This window comes from Arvicola amphibius, chromosome 8 (assembly GCF_903992535.2).
Source record: "Arvicola amphibius chromosome 8, mArvAmp1.2, whole genome shotgun sequence".
In the NCBI taxonomy this organism is placed as follows: domain Eukaryota; kingdom Metazoa; phylum Chordata; class Mammalia; order Rodentia; family Cricetidae; genus Arvicola; species Arvicola amphibius.
In genome coordinates this window covers 81,267,544-81,286,548 of record NC_052054.1, presented here as the reverse complement: position 1 = coordinate 81,286,548, position 19,005 = coordinate 81,267,544, and the positions used below count along the sequence as shown (strand labels likewise).

General features: G+C 40.4%; 1 protein-coding gene across 6 annotated transcripts in view; it reads left to right on the top strand.

The window, feature by feature from the left end:
* The window catches only part of LOC119820298 (zinc finger protein 431-like), a 106,165-nt gene that overhangs the window by 50,416 nt on the left and 36,744 nt on the right, over nt 1-19,005 (top strand). The gene's annotated exons all lie outside the window — the stretch shown is intronic.

The window sequence follows — 19,005 nt, the reverse complement described above, 5'->3', positions numbered from 1 at the left end:
CCACGGGTTATACTGGACTTGGATGCACTTACATTTGTAAGAGAATTGCAGGGCCAGCACTTGGGATCTGGGAGGAAGGACTGGTTTGGAGTTGCTTTGCTCCCGAGTCAGATCTCAACACAGGGAAAATCAAGTGTTATGAAAACAGAAAGGCCTTTGTGTCCTCTAGAGCCCTGAGCAATAGGAAGGATTAGGAAGGAGGTGATTGCTGTGTGTTGATGGATGGGACGAATTAGCTTGCAGGGTGATCTGTGCGTCTGTGGGGATGGTCCTCAGACATGTCTTAATGAGGGACGGATGCCACTCATTGCCCTGCATTCTCTCATTGTAGAGACTGCGATGATGGGCCCGAGGCAAACCTAACCTATCAGAACTCACGTTCTCCCTTTGTATGGACTGTCCACTACTGAGAGGTAGAGTTGTGCCCTCTTTTTTTGAGGGTTGATCTCACTCCTTCCCCTCCTGGTTCTGTACTCACCTTGAAGGCTGCTGTCTGGCATGGCTTGAGCAGATGTGGGATAGTAGAAGGCAGAGGTGGAGAAAGGTGTTTGGACGTTCACTGGCTGAAACTCCTTTAGCATCATCACCATCTCTGGTTGCAGGGAGGAGGCCTGAGTTCCAGAGTAGGACACAAGGCCATAGGCCTGCAGGCACTGCTTGAGTTCTCCAGCCGTCAGAGGGCTCAGGCTGTTGAGGCTGTAGTAATAGAGCTGGCTGCCATCCTGGTAGGAAGGTGCCAGGTTGTATCCTTGATTTGGCACCTCTGATGATGTGGCCTGGACAAGGCTGGCAGAGAGTGTCGGATAAAGAGGGACTAAGGCATTGGGATCTAGAATACTGTCACCCTGGGCTGTCGTAGCCAGGGAGGAGAGTGTGGTATTCTGGTCAATGATAGTTACAGTGAAGTCCTGGAATGCAGTTTCTCTCCTGTCAGAGCTTCCTGTGAGATCACACTGGAGGAGACCTGCATAGGGAAGTGCCAGGGTGGAGATCTGGTTCTGCTCGGTCAGTGTAGTCAACGTGGTAGTGCCAGCTCGCTGGTAAAGGGAGGCTCTGTCCATGAGCTGCTGGCAACAAGTGCTGGAGTCTGATGGCAGGAGCCATGCTGAACTCCCAGCTGGTGTGGAGACCCCGTAGAAGTTGCATACACTTCCTGCTGAGGATGTGGCATTCCTCAGCACAGGCACAGAGGGCTGCAGAGCACATTCTGCCCCAAAGAATGGTGCACTTTGGCCATTTTCTGTGGGAAGCAAGAGGACAGGGGAAAATGGTGAGATGGAAGCTTTCTCGCTTCCTGTGAGGAGCTGTGCATCTCCAGGTTGTGCTGTCTGGGGGAGTCCAACTCCTGTGTTCCCTCACATATCCCAAACAAATGGTTCAGAATGATTCTTGGTACTAGATAGGATGACGCTCATTTAATAACCTGCCTATTGTTCCTTTGTGGAGCTGTAATTCCTAGTTGATCTGCTTTAGCCCTCCCTGGGATCTAGACAGCACTGTTCTTTCCCCTGCTTTGTCTTGCTCTCCTACCTGCTGTGACACCGCCTTACAGCTGTGTCCTAGAACAGAAGTGTTTGGAGATAGGAGAACCTTAGACAGCTTCTCATGGCTGTATCGTGACACCGCCTTACAGCTGTGTCCTAGAACAGAAGTGTTTGGAGACAGGAGAACCTAGACAGCTTCTCATGGCCGCATCTTTACCCTGTTCTGTGCAGATTTTACTCTGTGTAGACACAGGGTCTCATTCTGGTCTTGAAATCACACAGATAGGCCTGCTTCTTCCTCCAGAGTTCTGGCACCATAGACATTTGCCATGTCCACCGGGCTTGTCTCTACTCTGAGCTTTTTAAGTAAATGATGTATCAGGAAGTTCATATATAAGTACTGTATTTAGGTAATTATATGTTCTTTCTCTAACTCCTCCTGTTTCCTTCTACTTCTTGTATAAGTCATGACCTCTTATTTTTGTATAACCATTGAGTACATATGCACATATAACTACACGAATAAAGCCCAGTGATAACATTTCACGTTGCTTGCCTAGGTTTCATGTGACATCTTAAGAATACTAATGTAGTATGGGGTTCCTCTCTGAACAAGATTGTTTCTTAATAGTTGGTTAACTGGTTCTTAAATGATCAGTTCCTCACTAACTGTTAATCTCTTGTAACTCTTCTAGTGGGCATCCTTGTGAGAATTCCCCCCATGTGTCAGCTCTTGTCTAGAGAACAACTGACCGTGGAGTACCCAGCCCCTGTTGGTATCATCCAGCACAACAGTGCACATAAGATGTTGGGAATGCTCTGGAGGATGGTCTGGGTAGATGTTAAGAGCCAGAGACCAGAGTGAGATATTGTTTACTATATTTGATAGGGAACCTTACCTAGACTAATCTCAGCAGTGTGGTTGCCTAAAAATGGCTTGGAATATGATGCTATCTTGTGCCTTTAGATTTAAAATCTCTGGCTGTCTGTAACATTCAATTCCCAACTACCTTCATGTACCTCTACAGCCATCTGTGCAGTTTATCTTTATTTCTGCTTTCAAACCTCTGGTAAGAACCAAAGCTAACTGTGACATTCAACCGGAGATATCTATATCAAGATGAATAGTGTGCCCATTAAACAAAGATTTAAAAGCATAATCGGAAAGTAATCGGAGAAGTGATTGAAAGAAACATTTTAAAGTTTCTTTCCTTACCTGACATGGTCAGGCGGAGATTATCAGCAATCCACAGTACAATGGAGCAAGGTAATTGATCATCCTTGTCTGATCATCTGACCTCAGTGGCAAGTGTGTCCAGTATCAGACAGCACTTACTGGTCACTGGTCACAGGTGACCTGTGATGATCCAAATTTGTTTACAGGCATCACCATGGAAACTCCAAGATTCTACCAGGTGCTGGTAGGGTAGGAGGGAGAATGATGTCATAAATAGGCAGCAGCCAATGGGGATGTCTGATTCCTAGCTAACAGATGGGATTTGATAGAGCAGATGCCGGAAGACCAGCAGCAGCCATGAAGGCTGAAATTGGGCTAATGAGAGGAGGAAATTATGGTATATAAATCCTGCTTCCCATGGCGTTTAGCCTAGGCTGTCATGGCAGTGCTTCTTCTAAGGTTCACTGATGAAGCTGTGCATGATGTGCATATGCTGTATCACATTCTAATAGAATGTGCCCCATCAGCCTACCCTGTCCATACAGTAGTAGCCTTGGGCAGGAAGGAGAGGAACACCTAGGTTGAGGAAACTCAGGTGGGAAACCATTTCAGCTGATCTGCTTTATGAACTGTCTATTAGGGTCCGAGAGAAGTTCTATAAAGGACCACCAGTCATGTATGCAGTCAGCAAGAACATTTATTTAAAAACTGCCAACATGTTGGGGTGGCAAATGGCAATCCCCAGAGAAGCTCACATCTTTTATACAGGGTTAGGGGAATTCTAGAGAGTAGAGGTTATTCTGGGGGCTGATTGGTGAGTATAACCAAACTTTCATAGAATTGGCAGGTGGCTCTAGGAACTTTGCAACAGCAAGGTAGGAAAAGCTATCTTTAGCTAGCAGGAGGCTGTGGGGCACCTGCTGAGCTAGCAGAAGGCTGTGGAGTCCCTGGTGACTGGTTGCTCCTGAGTTGTGGTTTTTCCAAGAACTGATTGCTCAACTCTAGCCAGTTCTAGTAAAGCAAAACAAAGGCCTAGTCCCTGACAGGGGTTGTTAGAAAGCTGTTAAGCCTGTGGTCTGGCTCCCTGGCCCTCTCATTCCCCCTTGAGTAGTATTTAAAATCTTTGAGATGTTTTTCTTCTAAATCTATAGTCTACTAGTTGGACCATAGAAATCTGCTCCTTTATAAATTTGACTAGGGCGTTAATGATGCAAGGTCCATAGGTTAAGGCCAACATTAAGTGGATCAAGGGCACAGCCAATGATGACAGGAGAGTAATTAACCAGGGTGACCAAGTGAATAGAGATTCATATGATAGCTTTTTATTTTTTATACATTTTTTATTGATGTTTATTGAGCTCTACGTTTTTCTCTGCTCCCCTCCCTGCCTCTTCCCTTCCCCACTTCAGCCTTCCCCCAAGGTCTCCATGTTCCCAATTTACTCTGGAGATCTTTTTCTACTTTCTATTTCTTATGTAGATTAGATCTATGTAAGTCTTTCTTAGTGTCTGCATTGTTGTCTAAGTTCTTTGGGATTGTGGTTGGTAGGCTGGCTTTCTTTGCTTTATGTTTAAAAACCACCTATGAGTGAGTATATATGATAATTGTCTTTCTGTGTCTGGGTTACCACACTCAAAATAATGTTTTCTAGTTCCATCCATTTTCCTGCGAAATTCAAGATGTCATTATTTTTTTCTGCTGTGTAGTACTCCATTGTGTAAATGTACCACATTTTTCTTATCCATTCTTCAGTTGAGGGGCATTTAGGTTGTTTCCAGGTTCTGGTTATGACAAACAAAGCTGCTATGAACATAGTCAAGCACATGTCCTTGTGGCATGATTGAGCATCCTTTGGATATATACCCAAAAGTGGTATTGCTGGGTCTTGAGGAAGGTTGTTTCCTAATTTTCTGAGAAATCCCCACACTGACATCCAAAGGGGCTGTACCAGCAATGCAGAAGTGTTTCCTTTTCCTCACAACCTCTCCAGCATAAGTTGTCCTCAGTGTTTTTGATCTTGGCCATTCTTACAGGTCTAAGATAGAATCTCAGAGTTGTTTTGATTTGCATTTTTCTGATGACTAAGGATGTGGAACATTTCCTTAAGTGTCTTTCAGCCACTTTAGATTCCTCTGATGAGAGTTTTCTGTTTAGGTCTGTACTCCATTTTTTTTATTTGGATTATTTGTTCTTTTGATGACCGATTTCTTGAGTTCTTTGTATAGTTTAGAGATCAGACCTCTGATGTGGGGTTGGTGAAGATCTTTTCCCATTCTGTAGGCTGTTGTTTTGTCTTGTTGACCGTGTCCTTTGCTTTACAGAAGCTTTTCAGTTTCAGGAGGTCCCATTTATTAATTGTTTCTCTCAGTGTCTGTGCTGCTGGGGTTTTATTTAGGAACTGGTTCCCTGTGCCAATGCATTCAAGTGTACTTCCCACTTTCTCTTCTATAAGGTTCAGTGTGGCTGGCGTTATGTTGAGGTCTTTGATCCATTTGGACTTGAGTTTCATGCATGGTGATAGATATGGGTCTGCTTTCATTCTTTTACATGTTGATATCCAGTTATGCCAGCACCACTTGTTAAATATGCTTTCTTTTTTTCCCATTTGATATATTTTTTTGCTTCTTTATCAAAGATCAGGTGTTTGAAGATGTGTGGATTGATATTCGGTTCTTCTATATGTTTCCATTGGTCCTCCTGTCTGTTTTTATGCCAATACCAGGCGGTTTTCAGTACTGTAGCTCTGTAGTAGAGTTTGAAGTCAGGAATTGTGATGCTTCCAGATGTTCTTTTATACAGGATTGTTTTGGCTTTCCTGGGTTTTTGCTTTTCCTATTGAGTTGAGTACTGTTCTTTTGAGGTCTGTGAAGAATTTTGCTAGGATTTTGTTGGACATTGCATTGAATCTGTAGATTGCTTTTAGTAAGATTGCCACTTTTTAACTATGTTAATTCTGCATACCTAAAAGCATGGGAGATCTTTCCACTTTCTGGTGTCTTCAATTTCTTTCTTCAAAGATTAAAGATCTTGTCATAGAAGTTTTCCACTTCTTTGGTTAGAGTTACAGTGTATAAATATCTTAATCAGAGGTAGAAATATATAATGCAATATGATAAATACATCCTGAAATTGTATCAATACACAAAATGTCTTAAACAGAGGTAGAGACATGCATGCATGCATACAATATGACAAAATAACTTTGCATAGGTGTACAAATATTGCAAACTGGAATAACAAATATAATTTGATCTTGTATCAATATACAAGAAACTATACCAGTGTAAATTTTCCATAATAATAGCTCACAAGTATTCTCTTTATTATTCACTATTATTACTATTAATAGTGTGAATAAATCCATACTATATTACCTATTATACCATTCAATCTTCCTTTTTTTTTAAAATCTCTAGGCCTACATAATTTCCACCCTAACCCCCAACCCTATGTGAGTAATAATCAAACCCTAAATGGTGTCTCTAACCCTGAGGACAAACTTTGTGGGGAGAGGGAACGTTGCTTTCTGGAATTGCCTCCTGCTGTCATGGGGCAATGTCTCTTTTAGGAGATCTTGTAAAAATAAAATGGTTAAGTTTTAAGATTACTATTTTGTACAGATGGTCTCTGAGTAGTCAATGGGTCTTTTTGTTTGTTTGTTTTGAACTTCTTTTTTGGAGTTCTGGCCAGAATGTTGTAAGAAGGTGCACCATTTGCACTGCTGGTACCAAAAAACCGGTCTCATAGTAGCGTTATCAGCATCATGATGTCATATCAATCAGGAGGAGTCATTGTTGTGGGGACCCATCTTCTTCCTGGAAGCTTCAAAGATTATTGCAGGAAAATCTACTGTTCATTGTGGAAAACTGAAGCATTATTCATAAAGACATATATCCAATCAAAGATATGATAAAAACAAAATGGTCATGGAGAAAAGTTAAATATTTCCTTAAAATATATCTTCTTTCTGTCCCATACCAGATGGTTCTTGATATGAGACAGAAATTTTGAATTTTTCTTTTAACTGCTTGCTTGGGTTTAGAGAAGGATAGCCATTGTCCAGCTCCAAAGCCAGCTCTTATTTTTAAGTAGAGTAGTATATGTGTCTAAATAATCTGTTTTACCATGCAGATAATACAACATTATAAGGCAGATTTCTTTTTGCTTGTTGATTCGTTATGGATAGCTATCTTTTTATCTTTAGGCATCTAGATGTCCAAGGTCTCTCTATTCTTTGAAGATTAATACTTTCCTGCAAGGACAAGAACAGAACCCTGCCCCAACCCTTATGAGGTTTTCTTACCACCTGCATAATTGTCACCTCTGTGGATGAGCCATCATTTCTCTTTCTCAAGAGGTTTCTTCTTTTCAAACTGAATCTTTATCAATTTTGATGGTATCCATAGCTTTTTTTCCCTGTGGAAACAAGTTCAAAACCCCTTCCCCAATGTAGCACATCTCCTGGTTTCCATTGTGAAGTCAGCACATCCTTGAAATGTACTAGCTGATGATGGAAGTCACAAAATAATCCCACGCCAGTTTAGAATTATAAATAATAAAAGGGTTATTTATTTAAGAAAACTTACAGATCCCTGTCCTAGATAACAGTCTTCCGTGCAAACAGGAACAAAGTCTAGCAGCCAGAAGTGGGAGCCAGAAGCAAGAGACTAGGCACATGCTTTACAACTGCTTTTAGAGTATCAGAGATCATACCCAAGTGGGCTGGTATCTTAAAGGCTTCGCTGAAGAAGTGGAATGTGCTCGCACAGCACCTCCCCCTTTTGTTTAAATAAGAGAGTTCCAAACCCAATACAGAACTACATACACTAGGAACAGATATCAAGTATAATTAGAATTACAACTAGCATAAGCAATATTAAGCAAGGAGCACATGCTAACTGCAATATGAAAATATATTCTAAAAGTTGTATCAATATACAAAATGTCCTAGAAAGAGGTAGAAACATGCATATATCCAATCTGACAGAATAACTTTGCATAGGTATACACACAAATAATGTAAACAAAAATAACAAATATAATTTGAACTTGTATCAATATACAAAAACTATACCAATGTAAATTATCCATAAATAATAGCTCACAATTATTCACTCTATTACCAACTATTATCCCTTTATTTTGAACAAACATAGTTTTCACCCCAACCCTCTATCTAGTATAAGTAATAACCAACAACCCCTAAACAGTGTTCCCAACCCTAAGGACAAACTTTTTTTTTGGGATAGGGGGTGTTGTCTCTTAGGATTGCTTTCTACTGTCATGGGGGCAATGTTATCCTAATGGGATCCTGCAAAAGTAAAGTGATGGTTAACTAGAGATATAGGTACAAATGATTTCCGAGCAGTTGATAGGGTTGTTTTTTTTCCCCCTAAAGTTCTTATTTGGAGATCTGGCCAGACCATCATCAGGTGTACCATTTCAGCAGCTGGTACCCATAAATACCAGTCTTATAGAAGCACTATCAGCATCATGATATCATCTCAGTCAAGCAGAGGTCTTGCTCTGGGGCCCCATCTTCTTCCTGGAAACTTCAAAGATCACTACAGGAAAAGGATCTGTAGGAAAATCCATTGTTCATTGTGGAAAACTTAAACATCATTCATACAAACATATATTTAATGAAGAATATGCTATAGACAAAATAGGGATGGAGAAAGTAAAATTTTTCCTAACGTCTTCCTTCTGTTCCATACCAGATGGCTCCCGATACAAGACAGAAACTCTGAATGTATCTTTTAACAACAAACTTGGATATAGAGAAGTACAGAGTCATTGTTCAACTCCAAAACCAAAACCAGCTGAATGTACCTGGCCTCATAATCCATATTTCATTTTCTAGATGATCCATAGTGGATAGTTATTTTTCCTTCTGTCAGCATTGAAACATCCAGGGTCTCTTGAATTTTTGATGATGTATGTTGTCCTGTAAAGATAAGAGCAGAACCCTGCCCCTATCCTTATGAGCTTTTCTTACTACCTGTGTGATTGCCACCATTGTGGATGAGCTGTCATTTCTCTTTTCCAGAGGTTTCTCCTTTTCAAAATGAATATTAATTTTGATGGTATCCATAATTTTTCTTCTCCTGTGGAAACAAGAGCAAAACCCCTTCTTCAGTGTCACACATCTCCTAGTTTCCATTGTGAGGTCAATACATCCTTGAAATATACTGGTTGATTCAATTCAGAAGTTTTTTTCCCCATTATCCAATGCCTCTCTGCTGCTGCTGTTCCTTTCTCATTAGTGTTAAGAAAATTCAAGGTTAATAAAGGATTATTCAATCTATTCTTGGGGGTATTTTCCATCCCTTTTTGTTTATTCAGCATATCCTTTATAGTACGATTTGACCTTTCTATAACTTTTCTATAACTGCCTGACCTGTAGGATTATTTGGTATACCAAATATAATGTGTTTTATATTATAATAAGCAAAAAAGTTTCATTTTCTTAGATACATATTCTGGATCATTGTCTGTATTTGTGCAGGAATGCCCCTGATGGCCATAACTTCCAATAAATACAGGATTACTGAATCAGCCTTTTCTGAGTTCAAGGTGGTTGCCCGTTGAAAGCCTGAATACATACGTGTCTATGGTGTGGTGTATATATTTTAATTTACCAAATTCTATAAAGTGGAACACATCTATCTGCCATACTTCATTCCTCTGAGTACCCTTTGGGTTGATTGTAGAAAGAGCAAGTAGCATATCTCTTTATAATCTCCTTAGCTTATTGCCATGTAATAAAAAACTTTCTTTAAACCTTTGCTATTAACACAATTTTTTAAATGAAATCCAGAGGCCTGAAATACACTTCCAATCAATAATTTATCAATTTCTGCATCACCTTGTGCTAGAGGATCTGCAGACCCGTATGGAATTGGATGTTGGTTATGTATATAAAACAAAGCCTGTTCCTGATTATATCTTGAACCTGTATGAATAATAAACTCAATTCTGCATCATCTGGTATAAATTCAGTGGTTTCAATATGCAAGACAACTATTTATGCATATTGTGAATAAGTAACTATATTGAGAGGTTCTTTAAAATCCCTTAGTACCCTGAGAATACCATATAATTCTGCCTTTAGAATAGAAGTATAAGGGCTTTGTTCCAACTTAATTCTTCTGATTTGTAACTTGCATTTCCTGGTTTATTTGCATCTGTATAAAATGAACAGGCCCCAGTTATTGGTGTGTCATGTACAATTCACAGAAGAATCCAAGTAGTTCTCTTTATAAGGTTAAGTCTATCGCTTTTGGGATAATTTCTATTAATTTCTCCCAAAAATTTAGTACGAGCTCTTTGCCAAGGTTCTTTGTCTTCCCATATTTTATTTTTATTTCATCAGTAGTAAAAGGGACTATACTCTTGCTGGGTCTATACCTGCTAATTGATGAAGTCTCAATTTACCTTTTATAATTAATTCAGAGACTTTTTCTACTTGGCTTATATGGTAAAATTATCTATTCTAAGATAATATCTTCCCTCTGCATTAAGATTCCTGTATGGGAAATTCTGGAAGGCAAGAAGATTAGAATAAAATTAAGATTTGGATTCACTCTATCCACCTGTGCCTCCTGTAATTTCTTTTTAATGACCATCAATTCTTTTTCAGCTTAAGTTACTTCTCTGGGACCACTTAAGTCTTTGTCACCATATAAGGTTTTGTTTAAAAGAACTATTAAGTCAGGTATTATCCCAACAGCCAGTCATAGACTGGAAATATTGTCTAAAAATCTTTGAAAGTCATTAAGAGTCCACAACAATTTCTCCTAATCTGTGCCTTTTGTGTTCTAATTTTCTGTAAACCTATTTTGTAAATCTCCTTTTTGTATTTTTAGGAGCAATTTTTAATCATTTAGGCAAAACTTTTTTACTTCTTCAAACATTCTTTCTAAAGTATCTGCATTTGAGTCAGATAACAAAATGTTGTCCATGTAATGATAAATTATAGACTTAGGAATTTGCTTGCGTATTATTTCCAATGCTGATATATAAAGTATTGTCACAGGGTGGGTCTACTGAGCATTCCCTGTAGAAGGACAGTCCACTGGTATCTTCTAGCAGGCTGAGACTTATTATAAGTAGGCACTGTGATAGCAATTTTTTCTTGATCCGTTTCTTGTAAAGGTATAGTGAAGAATCAATCCTTTAAATCAATAACTATATGAGGCCATTTTTTTAGTAATAGAAAAGGCAGAGGAATTACAGATTGTAGAAGGCCCATAGGTTGGATAACCTTGTTGAGAGCTCTTAGATCTGTCACCATTCTCCATTTTCCAGATTTCTTTTTTTTAATTTACATTTTTTTATTTTCATAAAAACTTAAGTTTGTTTGAACCATTTCTCATTAGTACACTTTACATGAATTAATACCATCGAGATGAGAGTCCTCTCAGGTATGATTTCATTCATTTTTAAAAGTCAAACAAAACACTTGATTTCAGTGAGAAAAATAATGTATACGTAAAAAACAAAGACAACCTCAGCAGTCATGATCAGCCACCATATCTTTTCTTGAGTTCTTCAAGAGAATCCTTCAATTCTGATTTTTCTAAGTGATTGAATAATACATCTGTGATCTTCCTCTCGGGTGCTGACATGAACATCACTACCATGTCAGACCTCTTCAGCTGAGAAAGCCTCTGTAGGGTTTCAAAGATGAGAGATGGCTTTTCCTTCTCAGTGTAAAAGTCATGTAAAATTTTAATGATTTGATTGAATACATCTGGATCTAGGTTTTTCTGAAACAACTTCGGATACAAAGATGTTTCGATTTTCTTTAAATACTGATACAACATATCTGGGGAACTTCTCAGCTGTCTGAAGTCAGCTGGAAGGAGTTGGCAGGACCTGGAGGCAGAACAGCAGTGGCAAACTGATCCGGTGTCTGCTCTGCCTTCACAGAGGTCTTCTCACTGAAAGACTGGCCCAGGTCCCGCTTCAAATCAGCCTGTGGTTGCAGGACCAAAGTGTCACTGATTTCTTCTATTTTCTTTTTTTTTTTTCTTTTTTTTTTTTTTATTATTTTTTTTTTTTATTTTTTTCACATTTAAAAATTTCCATCTCCTTCCCTCCTCCTCCCCCTTCCCTCCCCTCCTCCTCCCCCTTCCCTCCCCCCCTTCTCCCCCTTCCCTCCCCTCCCCTCCACCCACACCTCCCCTCCCTCCCCCTCAAGGCCAAGGAGCCATCAGAGTTCCCCACTCCATGCCAAGACCAAGGTCCTCCCAACTCCCCCCCGGTCCAGGAAGGTGATCGACCAAGCTGAGAAGGCTCCCACAGAGCCCGTCCATGCAGAAGAACCAGAGCCCAGCACCATTGTCTTTTGCTTCTCAGTCAGCCCCCTTTGTTGGCCACATTCAGAGAGACGGGTTTGGTCGCATGATCCATCAGTCCCATTCCAACTGGGGTTGGTGATCTCCCATTAGTTCTGTCCCACCGTCTCCATGAGTGAACGCACCCCTCTAGTTCCTGACTTTCTCCTTCATGTTCTCGCTCCTTCTGATGCTCATCAGGTCCTTGGGAGCTCAGTCCAGTGCTCCAATGTGGGGCTCAGTCACCTTCCCCATCTGTCGCCAGATGGAGGTTCCCTCACGGTCCTGACTTTCTTTCTCATGTTCTCTCTCCTTCTGCTCCTCAACAGGACCCCGGGAGCTCAATCCGGCGCTCCAATGTGGGGCTCCGTCATTTTCTTCATCTATCGTCAGGTGGAGGTTCTATGGTGATATGCAAGAAACTCATCAGTATGGCTATAGGAACTGGCCTTTTCAGGCTCCCTCTCCTCAGCTGCCCAAGGAACTAACTGGGGGCGTCTCCCTGGAAACCTGGGAACCCCTCTAGGGTCAAGTCTCTTGACAACCCTCAGGTAGCTCCTTAAATTAAGATATGTGCTTCCCTGCTCCCATATCCACCCTTCCTATATCCCAAGCACCCCATTCTTCCGAGCTCCCCCCGTTCTCCCCTTCACACTTTTCTCTCCCCGTCTTCCCTTGGCCCAGTCTTGCCCAACCCTCAAGTTCCCAATTTTTCCTGGCGATCGTGTCTACTTCCAATATCCAGGAGGATTACTATATCTTTTTTTGGGAGTTCACCTTCTTATTATCTTCTCAAGGATCCCAAATTTATAGGCTCGATGCCCTTTAATTATGGCTAGAAACCGAATATGAGTGAGTACATCCCATGTTCATCTTTTTGGGTCTGGGTTACCTCACTCAGAATAGTGTTTTCTATTTCCATCCATTTGCCTGCAAAATTCAAGATGTCATTGTTTTTTACCGCTGAGTAGTATTCTAGCATGTATATATTCCACAGTTTCTTCATCCATTCTTCCACTGAAGGGCATCTAGGTTGTTTCCAGGATCTGGCTATTACAAATAATGCTGCTATGAACATAGATGAGCAAATGCTTTTGTAATATGATTGGGCATCTCTTGGGTAGATTCTCAATAGTGGAATTGCTGGGTCCTGGGGTAGGTTGATCCCGAATTTCCTGAAAAACTGCCACACTGCTTTCCAAAGTGGTTGCACAAGTGTGCATTCCCACCAACAATGGATGAGTGTACCCCTTACCCCACAACCTCTCCAGCAAAGGTTATTATTGGTGTTTTGGATTTTAGCCAATCTGACAGGTGTAAGATGATATCTCAAAGTTGTTTTGATTTGCATTTCCCTGATAGCTAGGGAGGTTGAGCATGATCTTAAGTGTCTTTTGGCCATTTGAACTTCTTCTGTTGAGAATTCTCTGTTCAGTTCAGCGCCCCATTTTTTAATTGGGTTAATTGGCATTTTACAGTCTACTCTCTTGAGTTCCTTATATATTTTAGAGATCAGACCTTTGTCAGTTGCAGGGTTGGTGAAGATCTTTTCCCAGTCAGTAGGCTGCCTTTGTGTCTTAGTGACAATGTCCTTTGTTTTACAGAAGCTGCTCAGCTTCAGGAGGTCCCATTTATTCAATGTTGCCCTTAATGTCTGTGCAGCTGGGGTTATGCGTAGGAAATGGTTCCCTGTGCCCATTTGTTGTAGAGTACTTCCCACTTTCTCCTCTATCAAGCTCAATGTGTTCAGATCAATATTGAGGTCTTTAATCCATTTGGACTTGAGTTTTGTGCATGGTGATAGATATGGATCTACTTTCATTCTTCTACAGGTTGACATCCAGTTATGCCAGCACCATTTGTTGAAGATGCCCTCTTTCTTCCATTGTGTACTTTTGTCTCCTTTATGAAAAATCAGGTGTTCATAGGTTTGTGGGTTAAGATCTGGGTCTTCTATACGATTCCATTGGTCAGCTTCTCTGTTTTTATGCCAATACCAAGCTGTTTTCAATACTGTAGCTCTGTAATAGAGTTTGAAGTCAGGGATGGTAATGCCTCCAGAAGTACCTTTATTGTATAAGATTTTTTTGGCTATCCTGGGTTTCTTGTTTTTCCATATAAAGTTGATTATTGTCCTCTCAATCTCTGTGAAGAATTTTAATGGGACCTTGATTGGGATTGCATTGAATCTATAGATTGCTTTTGGTAGAATTGCCATTTTTACTATGTTGATCCTCCCGATCCATGAGCAGGGGAGATCCTTCCATTTTCTGGTATCCTCTTCAATTTCTTTCTTCAAAGACTTAAAGTTCTTGTCAAATAGATCTTTCACTTCCTTGGTTAGAGTTACTCCCAGATATCTTATGCTATTTGTGGCTATTGTGAAAGGTGATACTTCTCTGATTTCCCTCTCTGCTTCCTTATCCTTTGTGTATAGGAGGGCGACTGATTTTTTGGAGTTGATCTTGTAGTCTGCCACGTTACTGAAGGAGTTTATCAGCTGTAGGAGTTCTTTGGTGGAGTTTTTGGGGTCGCTTATGTACACTATCATATCATCTGCAAATAACGAAAGTTTAACTTCTTCCTTTCTAAATCGAATCCCCTTGATTCCCCTATGTTGTCTTATTGCTATTGCTAAAACTTCAAGCACTATATTGAAGAGATAAGGAGAGAGTGGACAGCCTTGTCGTGTTCCTGAATTTAGTGGGATAGCCTTGAGTTTCTCTCCGTTTAATTTGATGTTAGCTGTCGGCTTGCTGTAAATAGCCTTTATTATATTTAGGAATGACCCTTGTATCCCTAATCTCTCCAAGACCTTTATCATAAAAGGGTGCTGAATTTTGTCAAATGCTTTTTCAGCATCTAATGAGATGACCATATGGTTTTTTTCCTTCAGTTTATTTATATGATGGATTACATTGATAGATTTTTGTATGTTGAACCAGCCCTGCATCTCTGAGATGAAGCCTACTTGATCGTAGTGGATAATTTTTCTAATGTGTTCTTGGATTTGGTTTGCCAGTATTTTATTGAGAATTTTTGCGTCAATGTTCATGAGTGAGATTGGCCTGTAATTCTCTTGCTTGGTTGAGTCTTTGTGTGGTTTAGGTATCAGGGTAACTGTAGCTTCATAGAAGGAATTTGGCAGTGACTCTTGTGTTTCTATATTATGAAATACCTTAAGGAGTATAGGTATTAGGTCTTCTTGGAAGTTCTGGTAGAATTCCGCATTGAAACCATCTGGTCCTGGGCTCTTTTTGGTAGGGAGGTTTCTGATAACAGTTTCTAATTCTTCGCGACTAACAGGACTATTTAGAGCATTTACGTTTTCCTGGTTTAACTTTGGTATATGGTATTTATCTAAAAAACTGTCCATTTCTTTTACATTTTCCAATTTTGTGGCTGGATTGTGGCTACGTATTGTTTAAATTTGTTTTATCTTGGAATATTTTGTTTTCTCCATTTATAGTGAACGAAAGCTTGGCTGGGTATAGTAATCTGGGCTTGCATCCATGGTCTCTTATTTTCTGCAAAACATCTATCCAGGACCTTCTGGCTTTCATGGTTTCCATAGAGAAGTCAGGTGTTAGTCTGATAGGTTTACCTTCATAAGTTACTTGACCTCTTTCCTTTGGGGCCCTTAATATTTTTTCTTTATTTTGTATGTTTTGTATTTTGATTATTATATGACTAGGGGATTTTTTTTGATCCAGTCTATTTGGTGTTCTGTATGCTTCTTGAACCTTCATAGGATTATCTTTCTTTAGATTGGGAAATTTTTCTTATATATTTTTATTAAATATATTTTCTGTACCATTGAGCTGTACTTCTTCTTCTATACCTATTATTCTTAGGTTTGGTCTTTTTATTGTGTACCAGATTTCCTGAATGTTTTGTCATGAAAATGTGTTTGATTTGCTGTTTTCTTTGATCAGTGCATTTATTTTCTCTATGGTATCTTCAGAATCTGAGATTCTTTCTTCTATCTCTTGTATTCTGTTGGTTATGCGTGTTACTGTAGTCTCTATTCGTTTACCTAGATTTTCCATATCCAGCCAGCAATCAATTTGTGTTTTCTGTCTTGCCTCCATTTCAGTTTTCATGTCTTTTTTGTATTTATTTATTTATTTATTATGTATACAATATTCTGTCTGTGTATATGCCTGCAAGCCAAAAGAGGGCACTAGACACCATTACAGATGTTTGTGAGCCACCATGTGGTTGCTGGGAATTGAACTCAGGACCTTTGGAAGAGGAGGCAGTGCTCTTAACCACTGAGCCATCTCTCCATCCCAGTTTTCAACTCTTGAACTGTTTCCATTAACTGTTTAATTGTTTTTCCTTGGTTTCCTAGGTTATCATTTATGGATTATTCAATTCTTCAAACTTTTTCTTATTCTTTTCATCCATTTCTTTAAGGGAGTGTTTCCCCTCCTCTTTAAGGGCCTCTATCACTTTCATAAAGTCAATTTTTTCTACTTCTTCTTGATTGAGGTGTTCAAACTTTTCTGTTGTAAGATTGCTGGGTTCTGGAGATTTCATGTTGTTTTTCAGATTGTTTGAGGAATTCTTGCATTGGCACCTGCCCATTTCTTCTTCCAAATGTTCCTCTATGGATCTTCTTTTACAGGTTCAGGTGTCCTTACTTGCCAAGTGTAGAAGGACTGGCAGGCTGTGTCCCACCACCCAGCTAGCTTTACCCAAAATAATTACATGTAAACTGTATTCATTTAAATACTGCCTGGCCCCTGGCCCGTTATCTGTAGCTTCTTATTGATTGATTCTCATATCTTGCTTTAACCCATATTTAGTAATTTATATAGCACCACGAGGGGTGGCTTACCAGGAGAGGTCTTAACCTGCGTCCATCTCAGAGAGGAGAAGCATGGCGACTCACTATGGCAACTGCCTGAAGCGTCTCCCCACTGCCTGCTGCCTAGCATTTTGTTCTGTCTACTCCGCCTACCTAATTTTCTGTTCTCTTAAAGGGCCAAGGCAGTTTTTTTTTTAAATAAAAGTAACACATAGACACTCCTCCATCAGCCAAGGAGCTCCCAGACAAAGGGCCTACCTTGCTTCAGGCAAGCTATTGAAAGAAAGAAACTCCCGCCCGCCCGTTTGCACTCCCTACCAAGTCCCAGCGACCCCAATCAGGCTGAGCTGGAGATGTTATGAACCCGAAGATGGGAGGAAGAAGGGACGGTTTTTCTGGGTGCAAGCTGGGTGGGGTAGGAAGAGAGAGGCAGTAGCCAGGGAGAATAGCCCCAGCAGGAAGACCAGGAAGTGTAGGGGTTTAGGGAGTGGCTGTGCTCCGTCTCCCAGGCCGCTGCCCAGGGGTCAGGAATTCACTCACCTCCCGAATGTGTCTTCTGGGACTAAAATCAGGTGTCTTTGTTGCCTAGGGAGTTCGGAAAGGGCATACCTTGCTGCAGGCAGGCTATTGAAACCTTCAAAGAACTCTTAATATAGTTACTTATTCACAATATGCAGAAAGAGTAGTCTTACATATTGAAATTAATGAATTTATATCAGATGATATGGAATTGACTTTGTTATTCATCCAGGTTCAAGAAATAATCAGGAATAGTCTTTGTCCTATATATATATAACACAGTCAGGTCCCATACTGGTCTGCCAGGTCCTCTAGTACAAGGTAATGCAGAAATTGATTAATTATTGTTTGGAAGCATGTTTCAGACCTCTGAATTTCATAAAAACAATCATGTCAATAGCAAAGGTTTAAAGAAAGAATTTTCTATTACATGGCAACAAGCTAAGGACATTATAAAGAGATGCCCTACTTGCTCTTTCTATAGTCAAACACCGCTACTTGCCGGGAGTAACCCAAAGGGTACTCAAAGGAATTAAATCTGGCAGATGGATGTGTTCCCCTTTGCAGAATTTGGAAAATTAAAATATGTACACCACACCATTGAAGCTTATTCAGGTTTTCAGTGGGCAACTGCTTCAAGCCCAGAAAAGGCTGATTCAGTAATAACACATTTATTAGAAGTTATGGCCATCATGGGTATACCTGAATAAATAAAGACAATGGTCTAGCGTATGTCTCTAGGAAAATTAAACAGGTTTTTTCTTATTACAATATTAAACATATTACAGGTATATCATACAATCCTACAAGTCAAGCAGTTATAGAAAGATCAAATTAAAGTATAAAAGATATGTTAAACAGCTTCCTCCAGGGGCTATTCTCCCTGGATACTGCCTCTCTCTTCCTGTCCCTTTCCAGCTTGCACCCAGAACCCCCCTTCGTCCTCCCATCTTTGGGGCCATAAAATCCCACAGCTCAGCCTGTTTGGGCACTGGGACCAGGAATTGAGTGCACCCAGGCAGGTGGGAGGTCCTCTGTTTCAATAGTCTGCCTGCAGCAAGGTAGGCCCTTTGTCAGCGAGCTACTTGGCCAGCAAGGAGACCTGATTGTCTACCAGAAGATCCATCATTCATAGGGGTGAGTGAGTGCCTGAACCGTGGCAGACACCTGGAGATGGACCACAGACATTCCCCAACCCCCCACACTTCCTGGTCTTCCTGCAGGGATTATTCTCCCTGGATACTGCCTCTCTCTTCCTGTCCCTTTCTAGCTTGCACCCAGAACTCCACCCCTTATCCTCCCATCTTCAGGGCCATAAAATCCAACAGCTCAGCCTGTTTGGGCTCTGGGACCAGGTATTGAGTGCACCCAGGGGCATGGGAGTTCCTTTGTTTCAATAGCCTGCCTGCAGCAAGGTAGGCCTTTTGCCTGCAGGCTGCCTGGCCAGCAAAGAGAATTGAACTTCTAAAAGAAGACCCATAGGGAAAAAAAAAAAAAAAAAAAAAAAAAAAAAAAAAAAAAAAAAAAAAAAAAAAAAAAAAAAAAAGAAGACCCATAGGGAGGAAGACCCATTCGGAGGAAGAAATGGGCAGGCGCCAATGCAAGAATTCCTCCAACAATTTGAAAAACAACATGAAAGCACCAGAACCCAGCTAACTTATAACAGGAGGA